Source organism: Lipotes vexillifer, unplaced genomic scaffold (genome assembly GCF_000442215.2).
Source record: "Lipotes vexillifer unplaced genomic scaffold, Lipotes_vexillifer_v1.1 scaffold444, whole genome shotgun sequence".
NCBI classification, from domain to species: Eukaryota; Metazoa; Chordata; class Mammalia; order Artiodactyla; family Lipotidae; genus Lipotes; species Lipotes vexillifer.
In genome coordinates this window covers 235814-247179 of record NW_006793488.1, presented here as the reverse complement: position 1 = coordinate 247179, position 11366 = coordinate 235814, and the positions used below count along the sequence as shown (strand labels likewise).

At 47.3% G+C, this 11366-nt stretch overlaps 1 protein-coding gene across 1 annotated transcript in view; it reads left to right on the top strand.

Moving 5' to 3' along the window:
- The window catches only part of LYRM4 (LYR motif containing 4), a 120695-nt gene that overhangs the window by 94404 nt on the left and 14925 nt on the right, over positions 1-11366 (top strand). The window lies entirely within an intron of this gene.

Here is an 11366-nt window from a genome sequence, read left to right as displayed (position 1 = left end):
CCCCCCCCCCCCCCCGCAGCGACGAGGGTCGCGCGGCTTTGCCTCACCCAAGCCCTCACCGTTGCAGCTCGGGGGCCGCGGGCAGCCTGACTCTTCGCCCTGGTGCAGCACACCTAAGCCGTGGGGAACTGAGCGCGTTAGGCAGAGGGGAGGCAGCCTGAGGAGGGGCGGGAAGGGCTTGCCTGGCGCGGCGGCTGGCATGCGGGGCGGCGGGCAAGGCCGCAGGACGGCCCAGCCTCGCGCCTGACACGGCAGGCGGTGCTGCCCGCCGGGCCCGGCCCGTCTTTCGGCTCCGCCCTCCACGATGGGGCGCTTCCGGCCCGGGCCGCCCCGCCAGGCCCGTCCACCCCTCGGCAGTGCCGGCAGCTCCGCGGCTCGCGCCCTCCTCTCGCGGCCCGTCCGGCAACGCCCCCCACGGCGCCTCGGCCCCGGGAGCCCCGGGAGGCAGCGGGCAGCCTGGGCCGAGAAACCACGAGAGCAGGGAGGGCAGCCGCTCGGCCCCAAATGGCCCGGCAGCCCTCGGGGGTGCGGGGTCTCTGGGAAAGCGGGAGGGAAACCCCATCGCTTAATACCCTGTGGGAGGATTTCTTCTTTCTTACGTTCCTGACATATCCCTTACGAATAAGCTGCCCCTCCCGGCCTGAGCCTAGGCTGCCTCCCGCGCCCCGCCCAGCAGGCAGCCAGGGATAGAGGAGATGCAGGCACCCGGTGGGAGCACAGGGGGCCCTGGACGGGTTGCCCAAGGAAAGCTGACAGAAGTCGGCCGTCCCGGCGGGGCGGTCACCACAGACCTCTCTCACCCCCACCCTCTAAGCATTTCTGTTTCTGGGGTATGAAACGGCTTTTCTGGGAGGAAAGCAATTTGATGTCAGGGGCTCTTTGGAGCCTTGGGAATTAGGACTCAGAGCCTTGGGAACTGGAGCTCAGCTGCTGGTGGAAAATACACTGTGAATGTTTTATTCAGTAATGCATGTATAACATTGAGCAGAATCCAAACACATAAATCACTTATACAATAGCCGCTAAAAGCTCCCTTTCCGCGTTTCAGAACCGGCTGCCAGAATAGCTCACAAAGTCCTCTGTTGCCATCTGCTGGTGGAACGTCTTATTACGCTGTTAAATCTTGCTCTGTTTTTAGTTCTCCCGAGCCTCTCGTATCCTCTTGCACTCCAGTTTCCCGAGGGTGACATCTGCCTCCACAAAACCAAAATGCCTTGTGTGTCTGAGGACTGCAGAAGAGAACAGCGGCACCTTTAGAATCCTGTCGGGACAGAGAGAACAGGGCAGACAGATGATAAAGCCAGTTTTTTCACTTGGCTTTTAGCCGGGTCTCTGTGCATATCCAGGAGGCCAGATGCCAGCCTGCATCTCCGGGCCGAGGACTCAGTGCTCAGTCGTCCTCCGAATAACAGGGTCCTGTTGTCATGGCTGTCTGCCTCTCACTGTCTGTCGCAGTCCCCAACATATTACATCAGAGAAATAGGAATCATTAGTATCACCAGTGAAACCTGCCCGTAAGTCAGCAAGAGCTCACATGATTCCCGGTGCAGAAACCTTACCCCAGAGGAAACAGTTCATCACCTGCATAAGACATGGCTGAAAATTACTGGGTATCTTTTTGACATCAGTTCAAAACAGCTGTTGTATCCTGAATGACCGAGGTGCACCAACCCAAGCACCAGACAGAAGATCTTCAGAGCAGCCCTGGGTCTTGAAGCGCTAACAGATGTCACTTGCCCTTCTCAGGTGAGTCTTCAGCATCATCCGTGAGCCGTTCGGGACCTGCAGTGGCATGACTGAGGTCGCACCTGCTCTGAGACAATGCTTATAGCATCTCAGCTCCTTGAAGTTTCACAAAGAGCTGGATGGAGAATGTCCAGAGTGCAGCCACTTGGTGATTCGGGGTAGGGCAAGGACACAGCAGTGCCAACGGACCTTGGGACACCGCAGCATGATGCGGGCAAGCTCAGGGGCTACGACTGCAGGTGACAGTGCTCTTTTTAGGCAAAGGTGTTCCAAAAACTGAAATTAAGAGGCAGAGTCGCTAAAGCATACTGGGCTCTTCACATCTGGGCAGGGCTGTAAGCCCCAAAAAGATGATGTCTACTGACATTATCTCCTTAAAGAAAGGTTAGGTCATGGATGAAAAAAATCATGTTTCAAAGTTAGAGGGAAAAACTAAAAAGCAGGTTGTCTTTCACTTTAACATAACCTGCAGAAAGGAGAGTGGGGTGGTAGGTAGAACAGAAGTGAGAATCGTCCTTTTCATAGAAAATACGGAGCTGTGTGAACCCGAGTTCACAGCACCACCCATATCCCCATCTCCACCCTTCCCATGAAGGGCCTGTGCCCTAGACAGTGCTATCTTCTTTTCAATTCCACAAATGTGACAAATGTTCAGTTACTTTTTATAAAGTATAGATTTGGGGGCTTCCCTGGTGACACAGTGGTTAAGAGTCCACCTGCCAATGCAGGGGACACGGGTTCGAGCCCTGGTCCGGGAAGATCCCACATGCCGCAGAACAGCTAGGCCCGCGTGCCACAACTACTGAGCCTGCGCTCTAGAGCCCGTGAGCCACAACTACTGAACCCGTGTGCCACAACTACTGAACCTGCACTCTAGAGCCCGTGCTCTGTAACAAGAGAAGCCACCGCAATGAGAAGCCTGCGCACCGCAACGAAGAGTAGCCCCCCTCTCTGCAACTAGAGAAAGCCTGCGCGCAGCAACGAAGACCCAACGCAGCCAAAAAGAAATCAATTAATTAAACAAAAAAAAAAAAGTATAGATTTTTCAGTCATGAAAACTCTAGATTAAAAAACTGAAAGTTCAAAATAGAACTCTGGTAAGATACACATAATAAAGTTTACCATTTTAACTATTTTTAAGTACACTTGTTAGATTTTTTTAACAGGCTCTTATTGAGTAAGAACCTAAGAAATGACCAGCAAGGAAATGCCAGGCCTCACATGCTTACAGGTGCAAAGCCAGTTGAAGCACCAGGTGCCATTCCTGAGCCTAAATCCAAGCTCCAGAAAAGGGCGTCAGCCACAAACCCATAAATACCTGTAACAGCCTGGAACACTTCTGCTCTAAGTAAAATGCTTAGTTTGACTAAACCTGCATGTGGGTCTCCTTCAAGGCTAAAGCCCTGTGAGTTTGGATGTACTCATTATGTGCTTATAAATTCCCCTTCTTCCACAAATTTTTAAAATTTTGTCAAACTTGTGTTTCCCTGGCGGCACAGTGGTTGAGAGTCCGCCTGCCGATGCAGGGGACGCAGGTTTGTGCCCCAGCCCGGGAAGATCCCACATGCCGCAGAGCGGCTGGGCCCGTGGGCCATGGCCGCTGAGCCTGCGCATCTGGAGCCTGTGCTCCGCAACGGGAGAGGCCACGACAGTGAGAGGCCCGCGGACTGCAAAAAAAAAAAAAAAAAAAAAATTTCTCAAAGTTTAAACTTTATTTTTTTTAAAAAATCTTGCATAATATTAAACACAATGACATCAAGTGTCAAAAACCAGTAAAGAGGTACTGTTTTATAATAAAACAAAACATTTACTTTTACATAATACTCCTCATCCTCTTAACACCAGCTGCAGTTTCTGTAAATACAGTGTGGCCTATGTTGTGAACTGAGCTTGATATTCTCTTGCCTAACTTTGAAGTGTATTGTTGATCAGAGTTCTAGTTGTGATGCATTAGCCATGTTGATAGAGTCGCGCTGATGAGATGGTTTGAACTTTGACTGTTTCTCCATGGGCCTTGGGCTAGGAGCCTGGACGAGTCACAGCTCTCAACTCACCAGCTCCTGTCATTTAGAACAGGCTGCCTGCCCTCTCCAGACCTCTGTCTTCTCGCCCCTACAACAGAGACTTTAATAGCTGTTTCCTAGGAGTGTTAACAAGGGTGACATTCAGTTCTGTGTATAAAGTGCCCAGCATAAGTGCCTGGAACTTAGTAGGTGTTCAATGAACATTAATATTACACTTCTGTGGGGATTAAATTTATCTACAGCAACCACTTAGAAGTCCTCTGATTTTAAGAAAGACGATTTATTTTTAAGGCTTTAAAGTATTAACGTGTTTGTGGAGAGCAAAACTTCTCTGTCTAAAGGATTAAGCTCATTTTTACCTTTTAACTTTTCTTAAAGATCTCTAGCACTTGCTTCTATTTAAAATCCGAAAGAACTTTTCCTTTCTATTAACCCTAACCCTTCACTTTCTTTTACATTTTTCTCTTTCTTACCCGCAGTCTTAAGTCCAAAGTCATTTCTGTCACCAGGTTTGTTTTCTGTTGCATCTTTGTGTTTCCTTGGGTTTTGAGCAGGGGATGTATTAGGGTTCCTTATGTAATGCTCAAAAGTCATAATATATAAGGTTTTTTGTGACATACTCTGGAAATCACTCATAAGAACACTCATTGTCCTTATTGGCTACTTATTCAAAATTCTTTAACTAAGGGAAACTACTTAGTATCATTTTTCTGTATATAAAACTTTGGCAGAAATTTTTTCTTTTGTCATCATGAAACTTCATTTGATAATAGGCTTTCAGAGCCCCTTCTCTACCGTTAGACTTTTCTGGAACCCTTTTTCAGCTCCTGGAAGACAGCACAATCGTTTTTATCTTTGAGCTGTAGAGCCCTCCAATGCCCAATACATTTTGACCAAGGGCAGAAGTGAGTTTGCAGCGCATCAACTATATGTAACACGGTTGGGAGAGGTCAGATACTGGACAGAAGGCGTGACTTTTTCTGCAGCTCATGTGAGCTCAGAGCCTCTTGTGCAGGTTGATGCTGGAAGGAGAAGCAGACCAGAAATGGGGATTTGCAGAACTGCAGGAGACATGCACCATATCCCCCCTCAAACTATACTCTGATGAAGATAACTTCATTGGTGGTTCCCAGGTAACTTGCAAGGAAGAGCCTATCAACTCTGCCTCTGCTTTGTGACTGGAGCTATCTAGAAAAAAGCAGGAATTCTGTCTTTTTGGAGAGTGGGTCAACAAAAAAGTAAGTAGTTTTAATTAGAGTAATAGGACATTAAGTGCAGAATATTAAAATGTCCATCATCCAGGGAAAGTGATTTTAAATACAGGTGGACATACAGAGGAATATATTCACCAGCCAGGTAGCAGAGTCAATATTTAAAGGACACTGGAGTTCTCATAAGAAGGGACTCAAAGAAGATGCTCGGTATCAACGCAGTGAGATTACAAACTACAAACTTCAACAGCTTTTTAAGGCTCTCTCTGAGTGGAGCCAACCCCAGGAGTTTGGTTTCTGCTGGTCTGGTACCCTCCTGACAGATTCTGGAAGCAACAGTTCTATACTGGTCCTCGAAGCTGTGCAATCCAAGATTTCCACCCCTAGGTACAGACCCAAGAGAAATGAAGACATATGTCCACACAAAAAGGTGTACAAGAATGTTCGCAGAAGCCCTGTTCACGCTAGCCAAAAAGTGGAAACAACCCAGTGGGCATTAAGTGATGAATGGATAAACCAAACATGGTCCATCCACATGATGGAAGATTATTCAGCCCTAATAAGGAATGAAGCACTGATACCTGCTCCAATGTAGATGACCCTTGAAAACATTATATTAAGGAAAAGAAGCCAGACACAAAAGGATGTATTTTGTATGGTTCCATTTTTATGAAATGACCAGAGTAGGCAAAGCCACAGAGACAGAAAGTAGATGAGAGTTGCCATAGGCTGGGAAGGATGGGCGGCTCGGGGTGGGTAACAGTTCATAGGTACAGAGCTTCCTTTGGGGGTGATGAAAATTGATTGTGATGATGGGCACACAAGTATGAAACCATTGAATTGTACACTTTTTTTTTTTTGCGGTACGCGGGCCTCTCACTGTTGTGGCCTCTCCCGTTGCGGAGCACAGGCTCCGGATGCGCAGGCTCAGCGGCCATGGCTCACGGGCCCAGCCGCTCCGCGGCATGTGGGATCTTCCCGGACCGGGGCACGAACCCCGCGTCCCCTGCATCGGCAGGCGGACCCTCAACCACTGCGCCACCAGGGAAGCCCAATTGTACACTTTAATGGATAGGTTTTGCAGTATGTAAACTATGTCTCCATAAGGCTGTTAAGAAGAAGAGGAGGCACCAGGAAGAGAGCAGAGTTCTTTCTGTGCACAGCTCTGCTCAGTAAGAAATGAAGAAAGTCTAACAGTCTTCCTGCGGTGTCAACTCCTAGGGCAGCTCAGCGCGCCATGAGAAGAGGCTGTGATTAGAACCTGTGGGCCTCGCCTTGGTGCAGGTGCCCTTCCCTAGCCACCACCTGGGGCTATGGAGACGGAAGTGCTCTAGTTAAGAGAAGCCGTTCATAGAATCCTGTGTGCCAAGCACTGTATTAAAACATTATCAACGCTAAGTTATATAGGATTGGCATTATCCCATGCTATAGGTGAGGAAACAGGATTCAAGTTTAGGTAGTATACCCAAGGTTTCAGAGCTGATGAATGGCAGAGCGAGGTTGTATACCAGGTCTGTCTGAGGACAAAGCCCAGGATCTGAACTGTAGATTATCCTGCCTGCCCACTTTTCCACTCCCAGCCCAGCCCATTCTGAAAGGCAGCAGGAAACTGGACAGGTTATTTAGAATATTGACTTGGTTTTAAAAGTATTGAATAGAATTGCTGTATGATCCACTTCTGGGTGTATGCCCAAAAGAATTGAAAGCAGGGACTCAAACAGATATTTGTATACAGTGTTCATTGCATTATTCACAATAGCCAAATGGTAGAAGCAACTCAAGTGTCCATTGACAGATGACTGGATAAACAAAATGCAGTATATACGTGCAGTGGAATATTATTCACCCTTAAAAAGGAAGGAAATTCTGATACAGGTCACAGCATGGATGACCCTTGAAGACATTATGCTCAGTAAAATAAGCCAGTCACAAAGGGGCAAATACAGTATGACTCCACTTATATGAATAGGTCCCTAGAGTGTCAGATTCATAGAGACAGAAAGTAGAATGGTGGTTACCAGGGACTGGGGGAGGGGGAATTTAGTGCTAATAGAGACAGTTTCAGTCTGGGAGGATGAAAACGTTAAGGTGGATGGTGGTGATGGCTGCACAAAAATGTGAATGTACTTAATGCCACAGAACTGTACGCTTTAAAATGGCTAAAATAGTAAATCTTAAGTTGTGTATATTTTACCACCATAAAAAACCATATTGGGTTTATTTCAGATTCTAGAGCCGGGAAGACTTGTTGAATGGATTCAGCGGGAAAACTTCAAAGAAAACCCTTGTCTTCGAAGGAGACAAGGCCCTTGGCATCCTGCGTCAACCCCGCCTAGGGAGCTAATTCCATTACCATGAAAGCACATCTGGCGGGAATGTGCACTCTGGTCACAGTCCCAGGGAGGGCAGTTAGCCAGCAGAGGAGGGGAGTGAGCAGAGATTAGGTTTCTTAAACAAATAAACGTTTGCTTACATCTTCTGTCAATGTTAGTTTGCAATGGCTGGACTTCTTGTTTTTTAACTTTTTTCCCTTCTAGCCTTATTGAGGTATGATTTGCAATAAAAATTGTGTATATTTAAGTGTATGACACATATACACTGTGGAATGATTATCACAGTTGAGCTGATTAAAACATCTATCCCCTTTTGTATGTGGTGGTGAGAATACTTGAGATTTACTTTCTTAGCAAATTTCACATATACAGTACATGGATATGAACTGTAGTCACCATTAGATGGGGACCCCTGGGTCTCCAGAACTTTCTTATCTGATAAGTCAAAGTTTGTACCCTTTGAGAAATATCCACCTCCCCTCCCCCATCTGGTAAACACCATTCATTCTAGTACTCTTCATTACTGCGAGTTTGACTTTTTTTCTTTTTATTTCTACATACACGTGAGATCATGCAATATTTGTCTTTGTGTCTGTCTCATTTCACTTAGCCCGATGTCCTACAGGTTCATTCATGTTTTCACAAGTGGAGGGATTTTCTTCTTTTTATGGGTGTGCGTGTGTGTGTCTGTGTTTGCGTCCACATGCGTGCATGTATATGTACATAACGTTTTCTTTATCCATTCGTCTGTTGACAGACACCTAAGTTGTTTCTGTATCTTGGCCATCAAGAGTAATGCTGCATTGAACATGGGAGTGCAGAGATCTCTTCAAGATACTGGTTTCATTTCCTTCGGGTATATATACCCAGAAATGGGAATGCTAGGTCATATGATAGTTCTGTTTTTAATTTCTTGGAACCTCCATACTGATTTTCATGATACCTGTACCGATTTATTGCTTAACTTTTTATTATGGAAAAATATGAACAAATAGAAAAGTCGAGAGAACAGTATAATGAGCCTCATCCTCCTTTTGTGATTACATACTCAGGGCCAGTGGCATTCTATCTATATGCCCACCCGTGCCCGCCCACATTATCTGAGAAAATTTATATATTTTTTTTTTCTTTTTCTTTTTTTTTTTTTGTGGTACGCGGGCCTCTCACTGTTGTGGCCTCTACCGTTGCGGAGCACAGGCTCCGGACGCGCAGGCTCAGTGGCCATGGCTCACGGGCCCAGCCGCTCCACAGCATGTGGGATCTTCCCGGACCGGGGCACGAACCCGTGTCCCCTGCGTCAGCAGGCGGACTCTCAACCACTGCGCCACCAGGGAAGCCCAAAATTTATATTTTTTATGAAACTATTTTAGTACCTATTTGAAAAGATAGATTCTTTTTTTTCTTTTTTGTTTTTTTCTGCGGTACACGGGCCTCTCACTGCTGTGGCCTCTCCCGTTGCGGAGCACAGGCTCTGGACGCGCAGGCTCAGCAGCCATGGCTCACGGGCCCAGCCGCTCCGCGGCATGTGGGATCATCCCGGCCCGGGGCACAAACCCGTGTCCCCTGCATCGGCAGGCGGACTCTCAACCAGTGCGCCACCAGGGAAGCCCAAGATAGATTCTTTTTTAAAACATAACTACAATACCATTTTTATAATGAACAAATTAATAATAATTTCTCAATATCATCAAATATACAGTGTTTAAATTTTCAAATTATCTCACAGATATAATTTTTTTAACTTTGTGTGTCTGTGTGTTTGGCTTGGGATCCAAATAAGATTCTGGATGATATGTCTCTTAAACTACTTTTAATCTGTCGTTTGGCCCGTATCTTTTTTTTCCCACCTCACTCTTGTTTTTCCTTGTAATCCATTTGCTGAAGGACTAAGTACTTATGTCTGAACTTTGCTGGTTGTATCTTTATTTTGTCACTTATCTTGTATAAAAATTGATAGTTGGATCTTAACCAACTGGGTACTTACGCTTGGCTGGGTGTTAGACTCACCTGGGGAGGTTTAAAAAATTCTGACATGTGTGGAAACAGTTCTGCAGTTTCTAAATAAGTTAAACATAAAATTACCTCATCCCCCAGCAATTCCACTCTAAAAACTTGTACACAAATGTTCCTAGCAGCACTATTCACAATAACCAAAAGTACAAACAGCCCAAATGTCCTTCAGCTGAAGAATGGATAGACAAGATATGATATATCCATGCAGTGGAATTCAGCCTTAAAATCAGTGAAGTATAGATCATGCTGTAACCTAGCTAAGCCTTGAAAACACTGTACCAAGTGAGATAAGCCTGCCACAAAGCCACCTGCTGTATAGTCCCATTTCTAGGAAATAATCCAACACAGGGAAACCCAGAGAGACATGAAGCAGATTCGTGCTTGCCAGGGGCTGGGGGAGGGAGAATGGGGGGTGGCTTGCTGATGGTCCAACGTCTCCTTTCCGGGTGACGACAAGGTCCTGGGACTAGATGGTACTGATGGTTGTTGCAGAATATGACTGTCACTAAGGCCACTGGACTGGATGCTCTAAAGTGGTTTAAATGGAAAGTTTGTGTTGTGTCTTTCACAACTGTGTGCCAAGTGTGACCTGAAGGCCACACCCCAGACCAAGTAAACCATAGTCTCTGAGGTGTGACCGAGCATCAGCATGTTGCCCCCGGGATGCCAGCCAGAGGGCAGCCGGGATTCAGAAGCCTTCTCGGAGGCTGGGTTTCAGGCCTCCTTCCTGGGTGGCGGCGGTGCTGAGAGCTGTTTGCCTTTGGGCTGGTCTGTTCCCTGTTCTGGGGAAGAGCTGTGTCTTCTCAGCTCCTGTCACACAGTGGAGTCACACCAGTGTTATCTCTTATTTCAGAGACTGTAACTGTGGAATACCTGAGAACAAAAAGGCCATCTCGCCCTGACCTGACTGTCATCTTAACGGCCTGCCGGCCCTGCAGGGCTGTGGAGCCAGCACAGCCTGGGGACAGGTGCCTGTGGGTCCTCCACACATGCACGGGAACCCTGGGGCAGGAGGCCCAGGAGGAGGCCCTGCCGACCCCTCGGGGAGGGGAGGGGCTGCCTCCCTGCCCTTGTTGGGAAGGAGAAAGCTGTTTCCTTCGGCCGACTCTGCTCCCCACGCTGGTGTGGCAGTGGCCTTGGCACAGGTGCAGGTGGGCTCTGTGTGGACAGGAAGCTCCAGTCCCCCTGCTCAGCCAGCTTCCTCTTCTGGCAAAATCTCAATAGCCTCCAAAACACTGGCCGGTGGCTTGTTGCTCCCCATGGAACTTCACAAAGTGAGGCTCTCCATGGGACCCGGGGCGGATGGCCTGTAGCTTTCCCTGCTCAGCGTTGATCAGTTAACACCCTGAACGCCCTTTTCTGGAAACGACTGTGGCCGAGGTGAGCTCATGCAGCAGATCCCTAGGTTAAACTCTCTCCATCTGTCTGAGCCTCTTGGAGCCCGGCCTAAGTGACCGGAGGACTCTTCTGTTTGAAAAGCATGGGGCTTCTACTTAAAATATTCAGTAGAAAGGAGAGAAACACTTTTTCAGAGGAGATGTGTTATAGTAAAAAGATGATAGATTTTGGTCTCACCCAGATTCCCCTCACCAACGACCTTTCTAGGTTCATCTCCAGCCCAGGAGCTGGCCGTCTCCTCCCTTCCGTTCCCTGACTCTTGATAGGCTTACTTAGCTCTGATAAAGTAGCAAAGTATGGTTATGAATATAGAGAGAGAGAGGTATTTTGAAAAGGTCATAGGGTTTGGAGTCAGGAGACCTGGATTGGATTAATCCAGCTGCATAATTCATGTACCAGCTGTGACAACGTAGGCAGGTCACTAAAAACTCCTCTGATTCTTTTTACTCATCCATAACACGCATGTATCGTGTAGTGATAGGATATTTGTAAAAATTAAGTGAGAAACTAAGTAATGAATCCGCTCAGCCTGGCACCTGCCCAGTAAACGTGACTTTCCGAAAGATGCATTTGCTCAGCAGGTAAAGCAGGTGATCCTCAACCTTAATTAACCCCAGAGAGGCGGGCTGTTGAGGGATGGG